This window comes from Heptranchias perlo, chromosome 14 (genome assembly GCF_035084215.1).
Source record: "Heptranchias perlo isolate sHepPer1 chromosome 14, sHepPer1.hap1, whole genome shotgun sequence".
NCBI lineage: Eukaryota > Metazoa > Chordata > Chondrichthyes > Hexanchiformes > Hexanchidae > Heptranchias > Heptranchias perlo.
Genome location: NC_090338.1, coordinates 57,711,327 through 57,737,007, shown reverse-complemented (window position 1 = coordinate 57,737,007; position 25,681 = coordinate 57,711,327).

The window sequence follows — 25,681 nt, the reverse complement described above, 5'->3', positions numbered from 1 at the left end:
CCACCCTTTCAGGCAACGCACTCCAGACCATATCTACTCACTGCGTAAAAAAGTTTTTCTTCATGTTGCCTTTGGTTCTTTTGCCAATCACCTTAAATCTGTGTCCTCTGGTTCTTGACCCTTCCACCAATGGGAACAGTTTCTCTTTATTTACTTTATCTAAACCCTTCATGATTTTGAACACTTCTATCAAATCTCCTCTTAACCTTCTCTGCTGTAAGGAGAACAACTCCAGCTTCTCCAATGTATCCACGTAACTGAAGTCCCTCATCCCTGGAATCATTCTAATAAATCTTTTATGCACCCTCTCTAAGGCCTTCACATCCTTCCTAAAGTGCAGTGCCTAGAGTTGGACACAATACTCCAGTTGTGGCCAAACCAGTGTTTTATAAAGGTTCAACATAACATCCTTGCTTTTGTACTCTATGCCTCTATTTATAAAGCCCAGGATCCCGTATGCTTTTTTAACCACTTTCTCGACTTGTCCTGCCATTTTCAAAGGTTTCTGCACATATATCCTCACGTCTCTCTGTTCCTGCACCCCCTTTAGAATTGTCCCATTTAGTTTATATTGCCTCTCCTCATTCTTCCTGCCAAAATGTATCACTTCGCACTTCTCTACGTTAAATTTCAACTGCCATGTGTCCGCCCATTCCACCAGCCTGTCTATGTCCTCCTGAAGTCAATTAATATTTACTGCACTTCCAAATTTTGTGTCATCTACAAATTTTGAAATTGTCCCCTACATACCTAAGTCCAAGTCATTAGTATATATCAAAAAAAGCAGTGGCCTAGTACCGACCCCTGGGGAACAACACTGTATACCTTCCTCCAGTCCAAAAAACATCCGTTCACCACTACTCTCTGTTTCCTGTTATTTAGCCAATTATGTATCCATGCTGCCACTGCCCCTTTTATTCCATGGGCTTCAATTTTGCTGACAAGCCTATTATGTGCCACTTTATCAAACGCCTTTTGAAAGTCCATATACACATTAATTGTATTGCCCTCATCAACCCTCTCTGTTACCTCATCAAAAAAACTCAATCAAGTTAGTTAAAAACGATTTGCCTTTAACAAATCCATGCTGGCTTTCCTTTATTAATCCATATTTGTCCAAGTGACTATTAATTTTGTCCCGGATTATCGTTTCTAAAAGCTTCCCCACCATCGAGGTTAAACTGACTGGCCTATAGTTGCTGGATTTATCCTTACACCCTTTTTTGAACACTTGTAATTCTGTAACATTTGCAATTCTCCAGTCTTCTGGCACCACCCCCATATCTAAGGAGGATTGGAAGATTATGGCCAGCACCTCTGCAATTTCCACCCTTACTTCCCTCAGCAACCTAGGATGCATCCCATCCGGACTTATCTACTTTAAGTACAGCCAACCTTTCTAGTACCTCCTCTTTATCAATTTTTAGCCCATCCAGTATATCAACTACCTCCTCTTTTACTGTGATTTTAGCAGCATCTTCTTCCTTGGTAAAGGCAGATGCAAAGTATTCATTTAGTAGCTCGGCCATGCCCTCTGCCTCCATGCGTAGACCTTCTCTTTCGATCCTAATCGGCCCCACTCCTCCTCTTACTACCCATTTACTATTTATATGACTATAGAAGACTTTTGGATTCCCTTTTATGTTAGCCAATAGCCTACTCTCATACTCTCTTTTTGCCCCTCTTATTTCCTTTTTCACTCCTCCTCTATATTTTCTATATTCAGCCTGGTTCTCACTTGTATTATCAACCTGACATCTGTCATACGCCCCCTTTTTCTGCTTCATCTTACTCTCTATCTCTTTCATCATCCAGGGAGCTCTGGCTTGGTTGCCCTACCTTTCCCCCTCGTGGGAATGTACCTAGACTGTACCCAAACCATCTCCTCTTTAAAGGCTGCCCATTATTCGATTTCAGCTTTGCCTGCCAATCTTTGATTCCAAATTACCCAGACCAGATCCGTTGTCAACCCACTGAAATTGGCCCTCCTCCAATTAAGTATTTTTACTTTAGATTGCTCCTTGTCCTTTTCCATAACTAATCTAAATGTTATGATACTATGATCACTGTTCCCTAAATGTTTCCCCACTGCACTTGCTCCTATTGACCCACTCCATTCCCCAGAACCAGATCCAGAAATGCCTCCTTCCTCGTTGGACTGAAAACATACTGATCAAAAAAGTCCTCCTGAACACACTTCAGAAATTCTTCCCCCTCTTTGCCCTTTACACTATTACTATCTGTGTCCTCTGGTTACTGACCCTTCTGCCACTGGAAACTATTTTTACTTATTTATTCTATCAAAACCATTCATGATTTTGAACACCTCTATCAAATCTCCTCTTAACCTTCTCTGCTCTAAGGAAAACGCCTTTCATGACCTCATGTCTTAAAGCACTTTACAGCCAATGAAGGACTTTTTATGTAGTGTAGTCACTTGTAATGTAGGAAACACAGCAGCCAATTTGCTCACAACAAGATCCCATAAACAGCAATGTGACAATGACCAAAGAATCTGTTCTTTAGTGATGTTGGTTGTGGGATAAATATTGGCCAGGACTCTGGGGAGAACTCCCCTGCTCAAAATAGTGTCATGGAATCTTTTATGTCCACCTGAGAGGGCAGATGGGGCCTCGGCTTAATGTCTCACCTGAAAGACGGGAAGGTTGGGGAGAGACTACTGTCGCTATTCTGATACTGCTTGGCCAATTAAAGCCAAGCCCAAGAATTGGAAGACCACTTTTGGCTCCCACCTCAAAACATTAAACTGAGGCACTATCTGCCCTCTCAGGTGGATATAAAAGATCCCATGACACTATTTGAAGAAGAATAGGGGAGTTCTCCTGGTTTCTTGACCAACATTTAACTCTCAGCCAACATCGCTAAAATTGTTATCTGGTCATTTATCTTATTGCTGTTTATGGGACTTGCTGTGAATAAACTGGCTACTGTATTTACCTGCATAACAATAGTGCCTACACGTCAAAAGCATTTAAATGGCTGTGAAGTGCTTTGGGAAGTTCTGAGGATTTGACAGGTAATATATAAATGCAAGTTATTTCTTTCTTCTTACAGTCGGAGAATCTCATTAGGACATCAGAAAGTTGGCAGTGGCAGCAAAAGTTTCCTTGGTTCTCCGTTACAGTTGCACAGTTATGTTGGGAGTTGATATAATGAGCTGTCCTCCTGAACAAAGCAATGATAATTTGAGAACTGACTTTGGGTCTCAGTGACTGACTGATGCCCATGGTTACTTTGACAAGCTGGAAGATTCTAGTGGCATGGAAGGGAGTAGTGTGTCCATGGGAACAAAAGAGTTTGATTGGTATAGGACTGACATTGCAAATCCTCTTTTAAGTTCTCACACAGGTCATTCAGCATTTACTTATTAAATTTTGGCCTGCTGAAGCAGAACGTATCAGAACAATCAATCAGACAAAGGCGATACCTTCTTTATTGTAAAAAAGTACCTGTACCACCAATAGCATTTCACCATCGTAAAATTGGGAAAACAAATCTATATTGTGCAATTTCATCAATGGAATAAGCAACTACTAGAAATATGACCCTTTTAAGCAAAGGTTTGATAAGTAGGATTACATCATACAGTACAAAAAGTCAACTACACTCATGCAAAATATGTCAGTGCAAAGAAAAGCATGGAAATTCATGTATCCAAAGCAATTGCACGCAGCACATTCAGCAGCAAAATACAATGCCTGTACAAAATGTACTCCTGCATGCTTGTACAGAATATTTTCTTTCAAGCATTAACATCTCTCTGTAAGAGATCAGTGAATGGTATAGTTATGTGACTTACATGCCTTGTTTTGCATTGTTTCAATTAAGTTTTATTGCAGGGTGCTACCTAAGGGCTTCTTTGTACTGCACGTATTAGATTGAGACCTGTATCTGTTTAGAGCGAATGAAAGACTGGAAGACCTCAGTTATGCTGTCGGCTCTGCATCATTGTCCCGCCAGCGAGGGTGGAGCTCCGACAAGGCTTTCACCCAAGTGTCAGTTAAAATCAATGCCCGTCTTGTCTTGTCAGTTTTCTGATAAAATCAAAAATATTAAAGGCTAGATATTCCACGATTTGGAAGAGGCGGGTGGGGGGAGGGGCGCTAACTGATGCATAATTCTAAGGGGGAAGCTGTAATTTGGGGAAGAATCCAGATTCAGCGAGTTGCTACCTTATTGAAGATCCAGTAAAAAAAAATTATGCTGCAGAGAGCGGTGTGGGGGGGAATTGGTGGGCAGATGCTTCTTCTGCCCGGCCCCATCATGTTTATCCAACACTTTTACATAGAATTTACACGTGGTTTGTTCAGGCTACCGTTATACCATAGCGGTTGTGAACCCAAAGCGATGTGAGACTACCTTCTGGAGTTGGCTAACGTGATTCAGTTAAATTCACAACTGAATTACATGGCACAATTTACATCGATATAAACCTGAAACTGCTTTATATTGAAGCGAAACTGTAGGATATCTGTTCTGTAAATGGATCTGAGGTACAAATAACATTAAATGATACACAGAGACCTTGTACCTGTCTTACTATTGTAAACAATTTTACAACACCAAGTTATAGTCCAGCAATTTTATTTTAAATTCACAAGCTTTCGGAGATTTTCTCCTTCCTCAGGCAAATGTTTCAAGATCTCCTTGAAGCCTACGCATTTATACATATTGAACAATAAAACATGGTGTTTACAGACTGCCCCTGCAACTGCCCGTTGCCAAGGCAATCACCGTGTTCAGACAGAGAGGTGTTACCTGCAGAACCTCCGAATACACATTCAACAAAAAAACAAACAGGGAAAAAAAACAGAGAAAAAAAAACACAGAGAGAGGCAGAAACATCCGGAAGGCAGAGAGAGCCAGCAAATGACCCATTATATTAAAAACAGATAACATTTGTTCGCTGGTGGGGTAACGTGTAGCGTGACATGAACCCAAGATCCCGGTTGAGGCCGTCCTCATGGGTGCGGAACTTGGCTATCAATTTCTGCTCGACAATTTTGCATCTCCACATCCTGTCTTACTATGTGAGAGTATGCTAAAGGACCAAGGCAAACTGGGGGGCAAGCTGGGAAACACAGGCATATTCAGAGATGAGTCACGGTGTAGTAGTGCTGCCCCCTGGCAGTTCAGATCTGTCTCGATGTCCAAATGTGTGTGAGGTGTTCTGAAGGAATTGAATAACACAGGAATATTCTCTGCGACCCAGCATGGTGTGAGAGTGCTGCTGCCTTCTGGCTGTTCTGCTATGCTGATGTTTGAGTATGCGTGAGATGTACTGAAGGAACTGGATAACGTGGAGATATTCTATGTGATTGCAGTGTGGGGTGCTGCCCCGCTGCTTGGATCCATTCTAATGTCTGAGTGTTCATGAGGTGATTTAAAGGAGCTGGATGACGTAGGAATATTCCCTGGGATTCAGGTACAGTGTGGAAGTGCTGCCCCCTGCTGCTCTGCTCTATCTCAATATCCAAACAACAAGACCACTGGTTTGTGGTAACTGAACAGGACTAATTTTATGAAATCGCGCTCCTGGCAGGCAAGGCTTCCTGCAGGGAACACGCATTCCTAAAGTCAGTCAATAATAAAGTCAAATTCCATTTTCATAACATGGGATTCTTGGATTTTTACTGGCATTTTGAGGATCGTAGTTCAGCTGTAATAAGCCAGATTCTGTTTATATTACAAGGGATTATGGGATTTCCTGGGAATGTTAATTGATATTTTAGGGATCGCTTTCCACAATACCATCCAATCTTCCATGAAAACTTCAAATCAGTGGCATTGTCTTGTGGTGTGAGATGATCTGAAGGAGCTGCATAACACGGATATTCTCGAGATTTAACTATAATGTAGAGGTGCTGCTCGACAGCTGTTCTGCTGTCTGCACACCCTTGTGTAGGTGAGGTGTTAGATAACACAAGGGAATTCTCTGGGATTCAGTTATGCAATGTGGAAGTGCTGCCTTCATCTATTCTGCTGCCTTGATATCTACATGTGTAAAACTGCAATTTCGCAACATCCAGACTAATATAATGGAAAAAAACCTAACTAATCCCTGTGAAAGACAGAATTTGTCAATAATATTCCAGGTTTTGTCAATTTCATGTAAACATTTTTTCCTTGACACCTTAATGTTGAGATTAAGGCACTTGACAAATTCAATAAAATCCTGTGTCTTGTAGAAATAGCAATTAAAGCTTTGGCTAATTCAGTTAAGTGGCTAAGCTGGAAATCTGAATTTCTCAATGCATAGCAACATCATTTACAGAGATACATTAGGCCCAAAATTGCAGGATGCCGCACCAGGAGTCATATCTCACAATTTTGGTGTTATTCTCTATAACGGGGTAAATTTTGCACCCGAGACAATAGAGCTTTCATTGAAAGCAACTAAGAGCTTCATTTTGATATTTAAATTTATTGTAATGGATGCATGTTAGTGCTTGCTCAATATTCCATGATTCTGAGAATGCAGAGTGCTAAGTGCATGCATTTAAAATGGTTGGTAGGGGAAGGCAAGTTGTAGTCTGACAGGAAGTCAGCATTTAAAGAGACACCCACCATGTTTTGAGAAGAATTTCAGAAAGTGACATCTTCCTTGGCTTTGTACAGAATGTTATTTTAACTGCCATTTTTTGTCTCTTTTTTGAAGTTTTTGGCTGAGAGTTTTTAGTTGCTGCAATTATCATTTTAAAAATGGCCATTCCAATGGAGATTCTTTTTGCATTACATAGGAACAGGAGTCGGCCATTCAGCCCCTCAAGCCTGTTCCGCATTATTTGGAGCAGGTCGAAGAGATGTCAAGCAGGTGAGATTGCTTCGGAGCTTATGCTGCCTGCACCTGCCTTTATCCATATCCATGAGGCGCACACACCTTGGAATGTTGGAGGAAAACTGCCTTCACCGGCTTTACTTTACTAGGAAGGCAGTGACGGAGTTTTGTGTTCTAGAATCTGACTTACTGCCAACCTCCACCACAAGGATGGCATTGCCAGCGGCTGTCACAATCACTACAGTCCTAAACTTTTATGCCTCAGGCTCATTCCAAGTTGCCACAGGAAACATCATCAACGTCAGTCAATCTGAAGTTCAGTGATGTATTAAGTAGGTGACTGATGTGTTGTTTGCCAGGGCAAATGCCAAAAGTTTAATGTGGAGAAGTGTGAGGTCATCCACTTTGGACCTAACAAAGATAAATCAGAGTATTTTCTAAATGTGAAGCTAGGAACTGTGGAGAAGCAGAGAGATTTAGGGGTCCATGTACAGAAGTCACTAAAAGCTAGTGGTCAGATACAAAAAATAATTTTAAAGGGTAATGAAATTAAAGGGGGCTGGAATACAAAGGAGTGGAAGGTATGCTACAGTTCTATAAAGTTCTGGTTAGACTGCATCTGGAGTATTGCGTTCACGACTCAGGAAGGATATATTGGCCTTGGACGGGGCGCAGTGCAGATTCACCAGACTGATAGCAGGGCTAAAAGGGTTAAGTTATGAGGACAGGTTGCATAGATTAAGCTTGTATTCCCTTGAGTATAGAAGATTAAGGGGTGATCTAATTGTGGTGTTTAAGATGATTAAAGGATTTCATAGGATGGATAGAGAGAAATGATTTCCTCTAGTGGGAGAGTCCAGAACAAGGGGGCATAACTTTAAAATTAAAGCTAGGCTGTTAAGGGTTGATGTCAGAAAACACTTTTTCATGCTAAGAGTAGTGGAAATCTGGAACTCTCTCCCCCAAAAAGCTGTTGAGTCTAGGTCAATTGAAAATTTCAAAACTGAGATTGCTGGATTTTTGTTAGGTAAGGGTATTAGGGGATATGGGACCAAGGCGGGTAAATGGAGTTGAGATGCAGATCAGCCATGATGTAAATGAATGGCAGAACAGGCTCAAGGGGCTGAATGGTCTATTCTAGTTCCTATGTTCATCATTTTTCCCATAGGCAACAGAATGAAAAGACATGGCAGGTTTCTTCAAAGTCTAGGGCATCGTTGATGGAATCCATGTGTTTCTCATGGGCCTTTGCCATAATCCGAAGCACAGAAGAGACACGCTTCAGGCTGGATCTATCTTCCTGTGCACTAATATACAAGCCAGCTCATGATTGTCAAGTGAACAAAAGATGCCCAATTTCTACAAGAAAACCTACTCCCCGTTACCCCATACATCTTAGCACCTGTACTGGAAATAGGGTGGAAATGTGTGTCCTGTGAGTAAATCTCATTTTGCTCCGTGCATAGTGAGAAGATTGTACTCAATATTTACATGAAAGATATCAAATATGCTGGTAAAGCTTTGGTGCAATGCTACTGAAGTATTTCAAAGAACATGGAAGAATTTGCCACTGACATCAATAAAATAGAACCCTAATCAGGATCGCCCAACAGTGATAGCATGTTAAGCTGAAGGGCAGCTCCTTTCTGTTGAAGTATACACCCAAGTATTAACAAACTGCCTCGAAATATATGGTGAAGTATGTCCAAGAAATGCCTCTGGAAATAGGGTAAACTTATCTACCCTGTTCCCAGAATTATTTCTCAGGTATACTTCACTATATATTTTGGCACAGTAAACACTGGTGGATAACAACGTTAAGGAAATTGATTGAGTGTCTGAGTATTTCCTGAAGTGATCTACAAAAGTTTGATAACACTGGAATATACTGGAGGACTTAGTCCCAATGTCCTTTCCTGCCTTTGGCTCTTTAAGCTGTGTTGATGTCCAAGTGTGTGTGAAGGAGTTGTATAACATAATGGTACTCTCCAGAGAATAATAAAATCTTAGTGTGACTACCTCAGGGTCAAAGGTCATGTAAATCATGGATTAAGCCATCTGGTACAAGCTGGACAGTATGGATACAACTGAATGTCAGTCACTGTGTAAGCACACAGACCAGTTCTTTGAGTTTCTTTGTTTTTAGTAAGGTATTTATTCCCTCCCCATTCTTCCCCCTCTCGGTCACCCCATACCAAGAGGATAAGTAGGCCTCTGTTAATGCTTCTGTATAACTAACTGCTACCACCCGAGAGTTTCCCTCTGTGTGTGTGTGCCTGCTCTCCATTCAGTACTTCTGCCCTGAGTTCACAGTGGCACAACTGAGATTCAGAATTACCCATATAGGGAATTATGAACATGAATTGATCTCCAATCTGCCCGTGCCAGCAAATCAGACTCTTAGTGCACTGTGCCACCTGTAAAGAACTGTATGCAGGACAGTATTTTCATAGAATTTCAGTAAAGCACAAAGATGGGTGTGTGAAGTCCTCATATTGTGAGAAACAAACAGTAGTAGAATTAATAGATTTTGACCTTCCAGCCTTGAATTATGTCTAGACAACAGCCTAGATTTTCCTCTAATACCACTGGATCGTTGGGTGGGAGTAGGAAATGAGGTGGGAATTCTTTACAGCTTAGGTGGGTGGGTGTATTTATCCAACATGGTAATGATGTGGTGACATCATGGGGTCATTTTGACTTTGGGCGATAGTGTAAAACGGGCGATATCGGATCAACCGCCCAGTTTTCATTTCCATTCACTTTCTCAGGAGAGATATATAATGGACGGCTGATCCGATTTCAAAATTACTCCCCAAATGTCTCATTTTCTGTCATTACTGCGTCATTTTCACTGGGTGGGAATCAGACCCATATACAATGGGTGTCCAGGGTTGCTAGGATCCGAGGAACAGGCAAAGGTAAATTTAAAGAGTCAAGCAAACATTTTAGAGGGTTGAAGCACAGAGCGGGCATTGTGAACAGAGTGGATCGTGAATCGAGTGGGAACTTGAGAATTCGGTGAGATTGGGAATTAGGTGTAGAGGGGGAAGGAGGTGCTGAATTAAAATTAATAGAGCGAAAAAAAAAAACAGACTAAAAAGTAATTATCTATAAATAAATAATTATAGCAAAATAAATAAATAATAATTATAAATAAATAGATAATTTAGTCGAGAGAAGTGGTGCTGAGCACTGGGGGAGGAGCCCCAGGTATCAGTACAAAAGTGGGAGTGGAGCGGAGTCGAGAGTCGCAGTGCTGGGCACCAGGGGAGGAACCCCATTCACTAAGAACAGAGAGAGTGACGTCACAGTGACGTTACAGTGAACAGAGAGGAGGAGCTCTGAGAGACCCGGAATAAAAGGGTAGGTTAATCGGGGTAAGTAAACACTAAGTAAATTAATAATAATCGAGTATCTAAAGGGAGTTTAGAAAAAAAAAGTTTCTAAATACAATGGAGGGGCAGCTGAGACCCATTGCCTGCAATTCCTGCACCATGTGGGAGCTTCCGGATGCTTCATGTGTCCTGGAGGGCCACATGTGCAGGAAATGCCTCCAGTTACTTGAGCTCAAGCTGAGGGTTTCTGAACTTGAGGGGCAGCTGGAGTCACTGCAGAGAATAAGGGAGGCTGAAAGTTTCCTGGATCGTACGTTCCAGGAGGTGGTCACCCAGCAGCCACAGAGAGTTCAGGATAGCAAATGGGTGGCCATCCGAAAGGGTTGGAAGAGGCAGGCGGTGCAGGAATCTTCTGGGTCTGTGGCAGTCTCAAACCGGTATTCAGCATTGAATACCAGCGAGGGTGACGACACCTCAAAGGAGTGCAGTCCTGAGCATGGCGCCATGGGGCAAAGGACTACACGGGGGGCACAGTGAAGTGTAAAAATGCAGTAGGCATAGGGGTTTCAGGGTGTCAGGGTTAAGGACATCAGGGAGATGGTGCAGAACATTCTGCGGAGGGAAGGGGAACAACCAGAAGTCGAGGTCTATGTGGGTACCAACGACATACGAAAGAAAAGGGATGAGGTCCTGCGGTCAGAGTTTCAGGAACTAGGGAGCAAGTTAAAAAGCAGGTCCAGAAAGGTAGTAATCGTTGGATTACTCCCAGTGCCATGTGCTAGTGAGTACAGAAATAGGAAGATAAGGCAGGTTAATGCATGGCTAGAGACATGGTGCAACAGGGAGGACTTCAGATTTTTGGGGAATTGGGAGCAGTTCTGGGTAAGAGGGACCTGTTCAAGACGGACAGGTTGTACCTCAACAGAGCTGGGACCAAAATCCTCACAGGGAGGTTCAAGTGTGCTGTCGGGGTGGGTTAAACTAATTTGGCAGGGGGATGGGCACCAGGACGTAGTATTAGAAAGGGGAAACAAGGTGCGCAAAGGATTGGGAGAGACAAATAGCACTAGAGTAAGAAATAGTACAGTATTAGGCGGGGTCAAACCAAGAGAGAATACGAGAAGGTCTAAGATCGATTGAGAGTGCATGCGGGGAAAAATTGGATAAGGGCCATTTTTGGGCACAAGTAGCTTAATGCACTATTACCTCACGCCCAATGACCCCTGCGCAGGCAGGACGCAAGTTTCCGCCAGCCTGAGCACTGACCTGCAATTAGCATTCCATTCTGGGCCTTGCACGTGGAATCAATGCAATTCACACTTTCCACCACCAGGGGGCGCTCAATCTCTTAAAGGGAGGATGTTTCTTAGAAATCTCTTAAAGGTAGCTGTTATTTGCTGAAAATAACAGTCTAAGGTCTGCACAGAGTCTGAATGGAGATCAGACATCGCACACGTGAAACACAGATGCAGGTCTAATCCCTATGTTTACACACTGATGAGTTATGTTAAAACATTGAATAAAGGTTATGCACTACTAAATCCCACATCCTCCAATCTGCACGCCAGACCTCACCAATCTGCCGATCTGAGTTGGTACCAGGCCTGCAAGAGTGCATGCACCAAGGTTCTCTGCTGATGCACTGGAGACCTTGGTGCAAGAGGTGGACAGAAGGAGGGACATCCTATATCCGCAGAGGGTTGGGGGGAGGGGGTGCAAGAGGCCCTCCAGACATATATCCAAAAGGCAGTGGGAGGCAGCAGGGGACAAAGTCAATGCCAGGCGCACAGCATCATGAACATGGGTGCAGTGCAGAAAGAAGTTCAATGCTTTGACATGAGTGGGCAAGGTGAGTGAGGTCAACTGTGAAGTGGCGTCTCCTACCAACTAAACCACGCTCTACACCCCCCATCACCCACATACCAACAAACTCTTTCCACCAGTACTCAACTCTTCCAACTAGATGCTTCCTCTCACCCTTACACATTACCACTGTTTCAAGCCGCCCATCCACAACTCACAGACCACACACACTGGCAGCTATTCAACCATGACAGGCACATCACCCAGATACCCGTCCCGCTTTCTTGCAGGAGAAGGTGGCGCATATCAGGAGGCAGCAAGTGGCAGTGGCATTTAACCCCTCGAGCCTGTTCCACCATTCGATGAGATCATGGTGGACCTGTGACCTAACTCCATATACCTGCCTAAGCCCCATATCCCTTAATACCCTTGGTTCACAGAAATCTATCAATCTCAGATTTAACATTCACAAGTGAGCTAGCATCAACTGCCGTCTCTGCAGAAGAGCGTTCCAAACGTCTCCCACCCTTTGCGTGTAGAAGCATTTCCTAACTTCACTCCTGCACATCCTGGCTCTAAATGTTAGGCTATGCCCCCACGTCCTAGTATTCAAGTCTAGGAAACCTCCAAAAACAGTTACAAATGTCTCGGCAGCCAGAAGCAATAATTCATATGGGGCTTTTGTTGCCCTACCTTTCCCCCTTGTGGTACCTAGACTGTACCCAAACCATCTCCTCTTCAAAGGCCACCCATTTAGCGTCCCATGTGTGTAAACGCACAAAGCGTGGTAAATAAGGTTGGTGAGCTGCAGACGCAAATAGTCACATGGGAATATGATGTAGTGGCAATGACGGAGATCTGGCTTAAAAAAGTGCAGGATTGGGTACTAAATATTCCTGGATACAAGATGTTCAGGAAAGGTAGGGAAGGAAAAAATGGCGGGGGAGGTGGGTGGCAGTATTGATTAAGGAAAATATTGCCGTGCTGGAGAGAGAGAATGTCCCTGAAGGGTCAAGGACAGACTTTATTTGGTTAGAGTTAAGAAACCAAGAAATAGAGGTGCCATTACACTACTGGGTGTATTCTAAAGGCCACCAACTAGTGGGAAGGATATAGAGGAGCAAATTTGCAGGGAAATTACAGAGAGGTGCAAGAACTATAGAGTAGTGATAATGGGGGACTTCAACTATCCCAATATGGACTGGGGTAGTAATACTGTAAAGAGGGGGAGGAATTTCTGAAGCGTGAAGTGTGTTCAGAAGAACTTTTTTGATCAATGTGTTTCTGGCCCAATGAGGGAGGAGGCATTGCTGGAGCTAGTTTGGGGAATGAAGTGGGTGAAGTGGAGCACGTGTCAGTGGGGGAACATTTAGGAAACAGTGATCATAGTATCATAAGTTTGAGATTAGTTATGGAAAAGGACAAGCAGCAATCTAGAGTAAAATCACTTAATTGGAGGAGGGCCAATTTCAGTAGGATGAGAACAGATCTGGCCTGGGTAATTTGGAACCAAAGATTGGCAGGCAAAACTGTAATCGAAAAATGGGTGGCCTTTGAAGAGGAGATGGTTTGGGTACAGTCTAGGTACCACAAGAGGGAAAGGTAGGGCAACAAAAGCCCCATATGAATTATTGCTTCTGGCTGCCGAGACATTTGTAACTGTTTTTGGAGGTTTCCTAGACTTGAATACTAGGACGCGGGGACATAGCCTAACATTTAGAGCCAGGATGTGCAGGAGTGAAGTTAGGAAATGCTTCTATACGCAAAGGGCGGGAGACGTTTGGAATGCTCTTCTGCAGAGACGGCAGTTGATGCTAGCTCACTTGTGAATGTTAAATCTGAGATTGATAGATTTCTGTGAACCAAGGGTATTAAGGGATATGGGGCTAAGGCGAATATATGGAGTTAGGTCACAGGTCCACCATGAGCTTATCGAATGGTGGAACAGGCTCGAGGGGTTAAATGCCACTGGATGACGAAAGAGATAGAAAGTAAGATGAAGCAGAAAAAAGGGGCGTATGACAGATTGATAATACAAGTGAGAACCAGGCTGAATATAGAAAGTACAGAGGAGAATTGAAAAAGGAAATAACGGGGGCAAAGAGAGAGTATGAGAATAGACTGGCGGCTAACATAAAGGGAATTCAAAAGTCTTCTATAGGCATGTAAATAGAGGAGGGGTGGGGCCGATCAGGGACCGGCGGCAGAGGCAGAGGGCATGGCTGAGCTACTAAATGAATACTTTGGATCTGTCTTTACCAAGGAAGGAGATGTTGCCAAAGTCACAGTAAAAGAGGAGGTAGTTGATATACTGGATGGGCTAAAAGTTGATAAAGAGGAGGTACTAGAAAGGCTAACTGTACTTAAAATAGATAAGTCACCCAGTCCAGATGGGATGCATCCTAGGTTCCTGAGGAAGTAAGGTTAGAAATTGCAGAGATGTTGGCCATAATCTTCCAATCCTCCTTAGATATGGGGATGGTGCCAGAGGACTGGAGAATTGCAAATATTACACCCTTGTTCAAAAAAGGGTGTAAGGATAAATCCTGCAACTATAGGCCAGTCAGTTTAACCTCGGTGGTGGGGAAGCTTTTAGAAACAATAATCCGAGATAAAATTAATAGTCACTTGGACAGTGTGGGTTACTAAAGGAAATCCAGCACTGATTTGTTAAAGGCAAATCATTTTTAACTAACTTGATTGAGTTTTTTGATGAGGTAACAGAAAGGTTGATGAGGGCAATGCGGTTGATGTTATGTATATGGACGTTCGAAAGGTGTTTGATAAAGTGCGATGTAATAGGCTTGTCAGCAAAATTGAAGCCCATGGAATAAAAGGGGCAGCATGGATACGTAATTGGCTAAGTGACAGGAATCAGAGAGTAGTGGTGAACGGATGTTTTTCGGACTGGAGGAAGGTGTACAGTGGTGTTCCCCAGGGGTCAGTACTAGGACCACTGCTTTTTTTGATATGTATTAATGACTTGGACTTGAGTGTATAGGGCACAATTTCAAAATTTGCAGATGACACAAAACTTGAAAGTGTAGTAAACAGTGAGGAGGATAGTAATAGACTTCAAGAGATTTGCATGGATGGGGCGAAAGTCATGATTGGACGCAATAGTGGACTTGCTGTTCTGGTGAAAGCTGTGGCACCATGCTGTGCGTGGCAACACTGGTGTACACACAGGGTGGCGTTTGCTGCAAAAGCGATGCCAAAAGCGCTGTCACGGAGAAAAATTAATTTTAAAATTAATTAAGGGATGGCGGGGGGGGGTGGGGGTGGTGGATGAGGCCGGTACCAGGGCGAGGTGGTGAGGGGGAGGCTGAGGCCAGTACCGGCATGTTGGCGGGTTGGGGAATCAAAATAAAAGGCCAGGGTGGGGGGAGAGAGGGAGGAGAGGGAATAGAAAGGAGGGGTGGGAGAGAGGGGAGGGGGAGAACAAGAGGGGGAAGGGAGAAAGGGGGGGGAGAGGAGAGGAGGAGGCGAGGGGAGGGGATGAGGAGGAGGGGAGAGGAAGAGCGGAAGAGGTGGAAAAGCGGGCAGGAGGGACAGAGTGGGGGAAGAGGAGGGGAAAATGAGGAGGGTGAGGGGTGTGCAGAGTGAGGGAGAGGGTGGGAGGGGAAGAGGGAGAATGGAACAGGAGGATGGAGAGGGTGAGGCATAGGGGAAGAGAGGGGAGGGGGGCGTGGGATGGGTCAGGGGAGAGAAGGGATGAGGCTGGAGGAGGGAGGTGAGGGATCGAAGGAGAGTAGGAGGTAAAGGGGAGCGAAGAGAAGGGGAAGGGGAGAAGGGGAGTGTAAATGAGGGAGGGGAGGGATTGAAGGGAATAGGGTAAGAGAGAGGGGAGGGGATGAGCAAAGTGGAGGAGGAGGGAGAGGGTACGGCACAAGGGAAGGCAAGGAGGAGGATGAAGAGGGAAGGGGAAAGGCATGGAAGGGGAAGACAGAGGGTGAAATGGGGGAGAGGAGGGATAGGGGAAGACGGTGAGGGAGGGAGAAAGAAGGAAGTGGAGGAGTAGGCGCAAGGGGAGGATGGGAGAGGGTGAGGGAAGGGTTAAAGATCGGCGCGGAGGGAGCAAATCATTTTTGACAAAGCTCCCACACGTGAAACATTAACACCTCTGTTCTTTTCATAGATGTTGCCTCACCCGCTAGGTGTTTCCAGCATTTTCTATTGTTGTTTCAGATTTCCAGCAGTTGCATTTTTTTGCTTTTTATTTATATTGTTCATTTTTCAGCTTTCTACCTTTCACAGGTTCAACTTCTTTTACCTCCCAGACATACCACCTCCATCTTTGTCCACCCTGTATGTTATATTGATTTCCATCCCCTGGATTTACCTATGTTTCCAATATTTCCAACTCATCGTAGTTCTCCACTGTCACAATAGCCTCCAGTTTTGGCAACTTGCATCTAATGCTTCTGGCATTCATGTACATACCTCTTATTTACTTTCTCTCAGTGTCTGCCTGTTCCTAGTCCCTGACCCTTTGTGTATCTCTTTGGGATGTGTGTCCATACCAATCTGCTGACTGCCTTCCACCCTACCATCTGTCTCACCTGAGATCCTCTCTCCTCTCCCCCCACCTCCTGTACTTTAAATGATTTTCAATTGCCGTCCCAATCTTTCATGTCTCTCTGCCCCCTACCTGGTTTGAGTGTAGCCCGTCTCTCCTGTCCCAGTTCTTTGTATTGTGGAGGGATTCCCAGTTATTGATGAAGGTGGCGTGTTATTCTCAAACCTGCCACTTGTTTACCCCTTCCGATTTTTTGATGGGCGTCTTTCCTTTGAACATTACTTTGCATTCTCTGTTGTTTTGAGTTTTAAGGCAATCCTCACAGATGTAGCTTTTAGGGCCCCTGTATTATTTCTCCCTATGTATTGTGTCCAATTATGGGCATCACACATTAGGAAGGATATCAAGGCCTTAGAGAGGGTGCAGAGGAGATTTACTAGAATGATCCCAGGGATGCGGGACTTCAGTTACGTGGAGAGACTAGAGATTCAATCTCAGTTAGCTAATCACAGCCTGGGTGCAAATAGGGAAGTTACATTGGTTTTGGTGCCCCAGATCAGAGTGAAGGATAAAAGAAATCAGCCAGTGTTCCCATATCAAATGCTTATCCAGTGACCCCTGCTGGAAAGTGCTTGAATATAGCCATTGGATGAGAACAGGTCATGCTGTGGTGGGAGCTGCAGGTGGACAACAGAGAGGTGGACAACAGAGAGAGCAACAGAGAGGTGGACAACAGAGAGAGCAACAGAGAGGGGAGCAACAGAGATGGAAGCAACAGAGGGGGGGAGCAACAGAGAGGAGGGGAACGGACAGGTCGAATTTGCAGAAGGCACTACCCACCTAACATGGTGTACAGACAGAGGCTTAGCTTCCTTGACCTCTCTGAAGACTAGTACTTCTGGAGACTCAGATTGACACGTCAGGTGGTCGCAGACATCTGCAGCTTCCTTGAAGAAGAGCTACTCCCTGCTGGACCTGGTGGTCATGCATTGCCAGTCACTGTGAATGTCACCACTGCTCTCAATTTCTTTACCCCTCGCTCATTCCAAGATGCCACCGGAGACATAGCGAGAGTCTCCCAGTCGGCTGCACGGAAATGCATAAGACAGGTGATGGACGGGTTGTTTGTCAGGGCGTCCACCTATGTCATCTTCCCCTGCAACGACAATAGCCAGCATGAGCGGGCACTCGGATTCGCATCTCTGGCTGACTTCCCACAGGTACAGGGTGCCATGGATTGCACACAGGTGGCAATCCGAGGACCACCTGATCAACCAGGAGTATTTATCAACCACAGGGGATTTCATTCCATCAATGTGCAGCTGATGTGCAACGACAAGAAAAGATTCATGCAGGTGAGCGCCAAATTCCCTGGGAGCTGCCATGATGCTTTCACCCTGAAGCAGTCCAGCATCCCCGACCTCTTCATACCTGGAAGCAGACTTAAGTGGTGACTATTAGGAGACAAAGGCTATCCCTTCAAACCTGGTTGATGGCGCCTGTGAGGCACCCCACCAATGAAACCCAACAGCAGTACAACGAGAGCCATATCACCACCAGATGTGTCATCGAGCAAACAATCGGCATGCTCAAGATGCGCTTCAGGTGCCTGGACAGATCTGGAGGCACCCCTCAATATTTGCCAGCAAGGGTGTCTAGAATTATCGTTGTGTGCTGTGTTTTGCACATCATTGTGCAGCAGTGAGGATTAGAGGTGGAGGAGGAAGAAGGCGCTCATCACTCATCATCTGATGATGAATCCAATGAAGAAGAGGAGAAGGAGGAAGAAGATGAAGATGGGGCATCCAACAGCAGACCAGCCACTCACATTGCTGCTTGGGATGCCAGGGATGCCCCAATAGCTCAAAGCTTCAGTTAGTGACTCACACTGGACCAAAGTAACTATCACATCTCTTGGACACCTCCGCTCACACAAAGCAATCCTGTAATTAACCATCCACCCATTGCACATCCTCCAATAGGTCCCATCAATTCACGTTTCCACATTCATCACCAAGCAACTGAAAAGGTGAGTTGACACCCAGCAAGCTAGGATGGGCAACATGTGGAAGTGATGCAAATTAATAAATTTTATGTGAGGTAATAACAAAAAGAAACTTAATGATATAACATAGAATCATAGAAAATTTACGGCACAGAAGGAGGCCATTTGGCCCATCATGTCCGCAGTGGCCATAAATGAGCCACACAGCCGAATCCCACTTTCCAGCACTTGGTCCGTAGCCTTGTACGCTAAGGCACTTCAAATGCATCTCCAAGTACTTTTTAAATGTGATGAAGGTTTCTGCCTCTACCACCCTTTCAGGCAGTGAGTTCCAGACCCCTACCACCCTCTGGGTGAAAAAAATTCCCCTCAGCTCCCCTGTAATCCTTCTACCAATCACTTTAAATCTATGCCCCCTGGTTATTGACCTCTCTGCTAAGGGAAATGCGTCCTTCTTATCCACTCTATCTAGGCCCTTCATAATTTTATACACCTCAATTAAATCACCCCTCAGCCTCCTCTGTTCCAAAGAGAACAACCCCAGCCTATCCATTCTTTCCTCATAGCTAAAATTCTCCAGTTCTGGCAACATCCTCATAAATCTCCTCTGTACCCTCTCTAGTGCAATTACATTCTTCCTATAATGTGGTGACCAGAACTGTATGTAGTACTCAAGCTATGGCCTAACTAGTGTTTTATACAGTTCTAGCATAACCTCCCTGCTCTTATATTCTATGCCTCGGCTAATAAAGGAAAGTATCCCGTATGCCTTCTTAACCACCTTATCTATCTATCCTGCTACCTTCAGGGATCTGTGGACATGCACTCCAAGGTCCCTCATTTCCTCTACACCTCTCAGTATCCTCCCATTTACTGTGTATTCCCTTGCCTTGTTTGCCCTCCCCAAATTCATTACCTCACACTTCTCTGGATTGAATTCCATTTGCCATTTTTCTGCCCACCTGACCAGTTCATTCATATCTTCCTGCAGTCTACAGCTTTCCTCCTCACTATCAACTACATGGCCAATTTTTGTATCATCTGCAAACTTCTTAATCATGCCCCCTACATTTAAGTCCAAATCATTAATATATGCTACAAAAAGCAAGGGACCTAGTACTGAGCCTTGCGGGACCCCACTGGAAACAGCCTTCCAGTCACAAAAACACCCGTCGACCATTACCCTTTGCTTCCTGCCACTAGGCCAATTTTGGATCCAACTTGTCACTTTCCCATGGATCATGGGCTTGTATTTTTTTGACCAGTCTGCCATGTGGGACTTCTTGTCAAAAGCCATGCTAAAATCCATGTAGACTACATCAAATGTGCTACCCTCAACGACCCTCCTTGTTACCTCCTCAAAAAATTCAATCAGGTTAGTCAGATACGACCTTCTCTTAACAAATCCATGCTGACTATCCTTGATTCATCCGTGTCTTTCTAAGTCCCTCAGAATTGTTTGCAATAATTTGCCCAGCACCGGGTTTAGACTGACTAGCCTGTAAGTACTTGGTCTATCCCTCTCTCCCTTTTTAAACAACGGTACAACGTTAGCAGTCCTCCAACCCTCCGGCACCACGCCTGTATCCAGGGAGGATTGTAAAATGATGGTCAGAGACTCCGCTATTTCCTTCTTTGCTTCTTTTAACAGCCTGGGATACATTTCAAAGATGCTAATCCCCTTAATACTTCCTCTTTCACTACGTTTATCCCATCCAATATTTCACACTCCTCCTCCTTAACTACAATGTCTGCATCGTCCCCCTCTTTTTTGAAGACAGATGCAAAGTATTCATTAAGAACCATACCAACATCTTCCGCCTCCACACATAAGTTATCTTTTTGGTCTCTAATAGGCCCTACTCTTTCCTTAATTATCCTTTTTCTCTTAATGTATTTATAAAACATCTTTGGATTTTCCTTGATTTTACTTGCCAATATTTTTTCATGCCCTCTCTTTGCTTTCCTAATTTCCTTTTTAATTTCAATCCTGCACTTTCTATAATCCTCTATGCTTTCTCTAGTATTGAGCTCTCAGTGTCTGACATATTCTTTCCTTTTTTTGCCTTATCTTACCCTGTATGATCCTTGTCATCCAGGGAACTCTAGATTTGGTAGTCCAACCCTTTTCCTTTGTGGGAACATGTTTACTCTGAACCCCTTGAATGCCTCCCACTGCTCTGATGTTGATTTACCTTCAAGTAACTGTTTCCAGTCCATTTTTGCTAAATCACTTCTCAGCTTAGTAAAATTGGCCTTTCCCCAAATGAGAACTTTAACACCTGTTCTATTTTAGTCCTTTTCCATAACTCCACTCCACAGTAACATTTTCACAAACACCCATGTCCACAACCTTGGTGAACTACAAAGCTTTTATTTTCCTTTGCTTACTGCTCCTATGTGGTGCAACTCCTGTAGCTTCAGCAGAGGTAAAGGCAGGACGCTCTGATCTCTGCTATGACTTCTGAGATGCTCGCAGCCGATGACCTCTGGGCATTGGAGCCCATGAGGGCCCTGCACCTGTGCAGGGGCAGACTGGGCCATCGGGGAGGAGACAGCACGTCGGGTACACTGAGGGGGGAACAACGGGTGAGATGTGGGAGCGCTTTGAGTGGAGTTCCCACTTCCATGTCCCCTTTCGCCATCATACCTCTCCTGGGCCAGCGGCACATCACTCCTGCCACTCTGCTGGGGGGCAGCTTGGTGCAGATCAGGGTTGCCTTGTACGACCACGGACAAGATATCTGTCATCCTGTTTAAAGCGGCAGACATGCTTGCATCCAAAGTCTGAACGGTCATGGTCATGGCCATGGCTTGCATGAACTGGTTTGATAGCTGTGCTTGAAGCTCCATGGAGCTGCCCACTCTCTCCATGGCACATATTCTAGCAATAGCCTGCAACATAAATCCACAAATGTTCGAGCTGGACTCCTCCATCCTCTCTGCTATTGTGGAGAGTGTGCAGGACACATCTGCCAGTACCTTGCAAATTTGCTGCTTCCCTCTATAATTCTCCTTTTTATCGATGGGCCCCCGGGGTTTGGCATCTGTGTCCAGCTGAACAGAGCTTGGAGAGAAATGTACCCCCCAACGCGGACTCTCCACAGCTGTCCCTACCACCACTCTCTGCTCGTGCTCACTTGTGAGCTGTGACTCACCAGGTGAAAACCCAACTAGCTGTCTAACAGGACCCACTGAAGTGCGAGTATTTGCGTTGATGCCTGGTCATATGTCCTGTGATGGTGCATCCTCAGAAGGAATCAGATCCTCTGAGGAATTGTCCTCAGGAAAGCTGACAGACTGCTGCGACTGGTGCTCTATGCGTGAAGGAGAGAAGAAACGGATATGAATTAGTTCTGGCAATGTCGCAATGTTATCACTCAGCATAATTACGCTTATCATATTTCACTCATTGCTGAAATCATGTCAACATGACTTAGTCTTGTATGAGATATGGGTCAGATTTATTTTTATTTCTGTCACCAGGCAGCTGCAAAATCCCAATCTTTCCATCTCCGATGGTCAAGGACACAGAGATGCCACTGATCTCCATTGCCTCTTCGTCTGCATCTGTAAGCTGCACGATCTGTGGTGGCCTGCCTCCAGTCCTCTCCCTCTTCCTTCTGTTTTGTGGTCTCTTCTCCTGCAACGCAGGAAAGAACAGACCTACGAGCGACTGTAAGGCATGTGTTCATCCGATGGATGCGGTGCATTCGGTGAGGGCGACTATCAGCTAGATGGATCACATTGCATAAGGATTGGGGTGAGTGGCAGTGGTGGATGGAGAAATGAGGAGGTGAGGAAGTGCATTAGAAAGTGAACTATGGGTGCTCTTGAAACTTAAGTTGATGTGAGGAGTGATGTGATGGAGTAGGCTTGACAAGACACAGTGAGTGGGGGTGGGGAGGGCGGTATTGTACACCACAGGATGAGGGTGAATCAGCAACTGTACTCACCTTTCTTGACCTGGTTAGATCATTAAAGCGCTTCCTGCACTGAATTCAGGAACGGATCAGAATGCTCCTGCTGCTGACCTCCTCAGCCACCTCCAACCATGCCTTCTTCATGACAGCAGCAGGTTTCTTCCTCTGTTGCTGGGGAAGATTATCTCTATCCTTCTCCTCATTGCACCCAGCAGTACATCAAGTGATGTATCGTTAAATCGGGGCACAGCCCTTGACCGTCCAGAATCCATGTTTAAAGTGTGGTAAGGGAGGAGGTGAAGGGGCAGTTGTTGCATCTCTTGCGCTCGCAAGGAAGGGAGCCATGGGGAGGAGAGCATGTGTTGAGGGTGATGGAAGAGTGAACCAGGGATGCCGTGGAGGGAGCGGCCCCTTTGGAATGCTGAAAGGGGAGGGGAGGGGATGATGTGTGGGATCGCACTGGAAGTGGCGGAAATGGTGGAGCATGATACGTTGAGTGTGGAGGCTGGTGGGGTGGAAGGTAAGGACAAGGGGAACCCTATCGTGGTTCTGGGAGGGAAGGGAAGGGGTGAGGGCAGAAGTGCAGCAAATAGGATGAACACAGTCAAGGGCCCTGTCAACTACAGTGGAGGGGAATCCTTGATTGAGGAAAAAGGAAGACATATCGGAAGCTCTGGTGCAGACGGTGGTATCGTCAGAACAGTTGCGACGGAGACGGAGAAACTGGGAAAAGGGAATAAAGTCCTTACAGGAAGCGGTGTGGGAGGAAGTGTTATCAAGGTAGCTATGGGAGTCGGTAGGCTTATAATAGATATTGGTTGACAGCCTATCCCCAGAAATGGAGATAGAGAAGTCAAGGATGGGAAGGGAAGAGTCGGAAATGGACCATGTGAAGGCGGGAGGATGGAAATTGGAAGCAGAGTTGATGAAATTTTCCAGTTCGGGGCGAGAGCAGGAAACGGCACTGATATATTCATCAATGTATCGGAAAAAGAGGTGAGGGAGGGGACCTGAGTAGGACTGGAACAAGGAATGTTCCACGTATCCCACGAAAAGGCAGGCATAGCTGGGGCCCATACGGGTTCCCATAGCAACATCTTTTATTTGGAGGAAGTGAGTGGAATCAAAGGAGAAGTTGTTCAATGTAAGAACAAGTTCAGCCAGGTGGAGGAGGGTGATGGTGGAAGGGGACTGGTTGGGCCTCAGTTCAAGGAAGAAGTGGAGGGCCCACAGGCCATCCTGGTGGGGGATGGAGGAGTAGAGGGTCTGGACGTCCATGGTGAAAAGGAGACGGTTAGGGCTGGGGAACTGGAAACTGTTAAAGTGGCGGAGCGCGTCAGAAGAGTCGCGGATGTAGGTTGTAAGAGACTGGACAAGGCAAGAAAAAATAGAGTCAAGATAGGAGGAAATAACTTCCGTGGGACAAGAACAGGCTGAAACGATGGGTCTCCCGGGGCAGTCCTGTATGTGGATCATGGAAAGGAGGTAGGAGCGGGCTGTGCGGGGTTGGTAGATTATGAGATTGGAGACCGTGGAGGGAAGATCTCCAGAGGAGATGAGGTCAGTGACGGTCTGGGAAACTATGGCTTGATGGTCGGCAGTGGGTCATGGTCCAGGAGGAGATAGGAGGAGGTGTCGGAGAGTTGGCGTTCAGCCTCCGCAAGGTAGAGGTCTGTTCGCTATATAACCACAGCGCCGCCCTTGTCAGCAGGTTTAATGACAATGTCAGGGTTGGACCTGAGAGAATGGAGTGCTGCAAGTTCAGAGGGAGGGAGGTTAGAGTGAGTGAGGAGAGTAGAGAAATTGAGACGGCCGATGTCACACCGGCAGTTTGCAATGAAAAGATCAAGAGAGGATAAGAGGCCAGAGAGAGGGGGTCCAGGTGGGATGAAATTCTGAAGATGGGAGAAAGGGTCCACTGTGCGGGGGGAGGACTCCTGGTCAATGAAGTGGGCGCAGATGTGAAGGCGATGGAAGAAGAGCTCAGCATCGTGTTGAGCTCGAAATTCATTGAGGTGGGGGCGTAAGGGGATGAAGCTAAGGCCTTTGATGAGGACTGATCATTCAGGGTCAGAGAGGGGAAGGTCAGAGGGGATAGTGAAAACAGGACGAAGGGTGAGATTGGAGGGAAGGATGGGGTCAAAGGAAAGTGAAGGGGAAGAAGGATCAAGAGGGGTGTTGGTATCTAAGAGTTGTTAAAGATTGCGGTCCTTGACACCTGAAAGGAAGAAAAAAAGTTTTTTGTTAAAGCGCCGGATGAGGCGAAGGATGAAATGGAACTGTGGACCAGGACAACTCTGAAAAAGAGTCAGTCGGTGCTGCTGAAGAGAGAGGTTCAAGAGCGTGCATGTGGCGGCGCATGGCGTTGAGCGTAGATCTCAGGAAGCGGCGAGAGCAGTGGTTCGAGGAACGCTGAATATCATGGAGATCTCTGCAATCACGGCTGGATCCGAAACATGAAGGGTGGAATTTAAGTTGGAAACCACGTGGAATAAATTGGAGCTGGAGACAGTTGCTGAGGAAAGAGATGTGAGTGTGAAAGTGAGTTTTAGAAGAAACCTGATCAAACACAAGAAGGGAAACAGAAAGCAATGAAGGTGAACAAGGTAAAAGAGACAAACGGAACTTCCATCAGAGAGAAGAGCAGAACTTCTTCAAGGTGGAGCATGAGAAGTGGTCGTGAATTAAACACTAAAACAAAAGCAAAATACTGCGGATGCTGGAAATCTGAAATAAAAACAGAAAATGCTGGAGAAGCTCAGCATGTCAGGCAGCATTTGTGGAGATACGACCTGAAACATTAACTCTGTTTCTTTCTCCACAGATGCTGCCTGACTTGCTGAGCATCTCCAGCATTTTCTGTTTTTATTTCAGATTTCCAGCATCCTCAGTATTTTGCTTTTGAGTCAGTGAAAACTGAACTTGAACCCTTCTGCTCTGTGAAGTTTTGGAATTGTGTAAAGCCAAATAAGGTAATAGTACTATCATAGAATTAAATGATCAAACATTCAATGGAACAGTGTGGGGTGGATTTTCCATCACTGCCTGATTCTGGGCAGATGTACGGTGGGTGAGTGTGGAAAATATAGTGAGGAGCTCTTCTGCTGGCTTTTGATGGCCTGCCGCTTTCCTGCTAGAACTGACAGTGGATGTTGAATACGTCCACCTAAATAAGGACAGGCATAATCACATAATATGTTAATGATGGGAATATGTCATATGGCTTATTCCTTATCATTAGTGCCATAGCAACACTGGATGCTAGGAATGCTGCTGTGTCCCTGGCATCAAGGA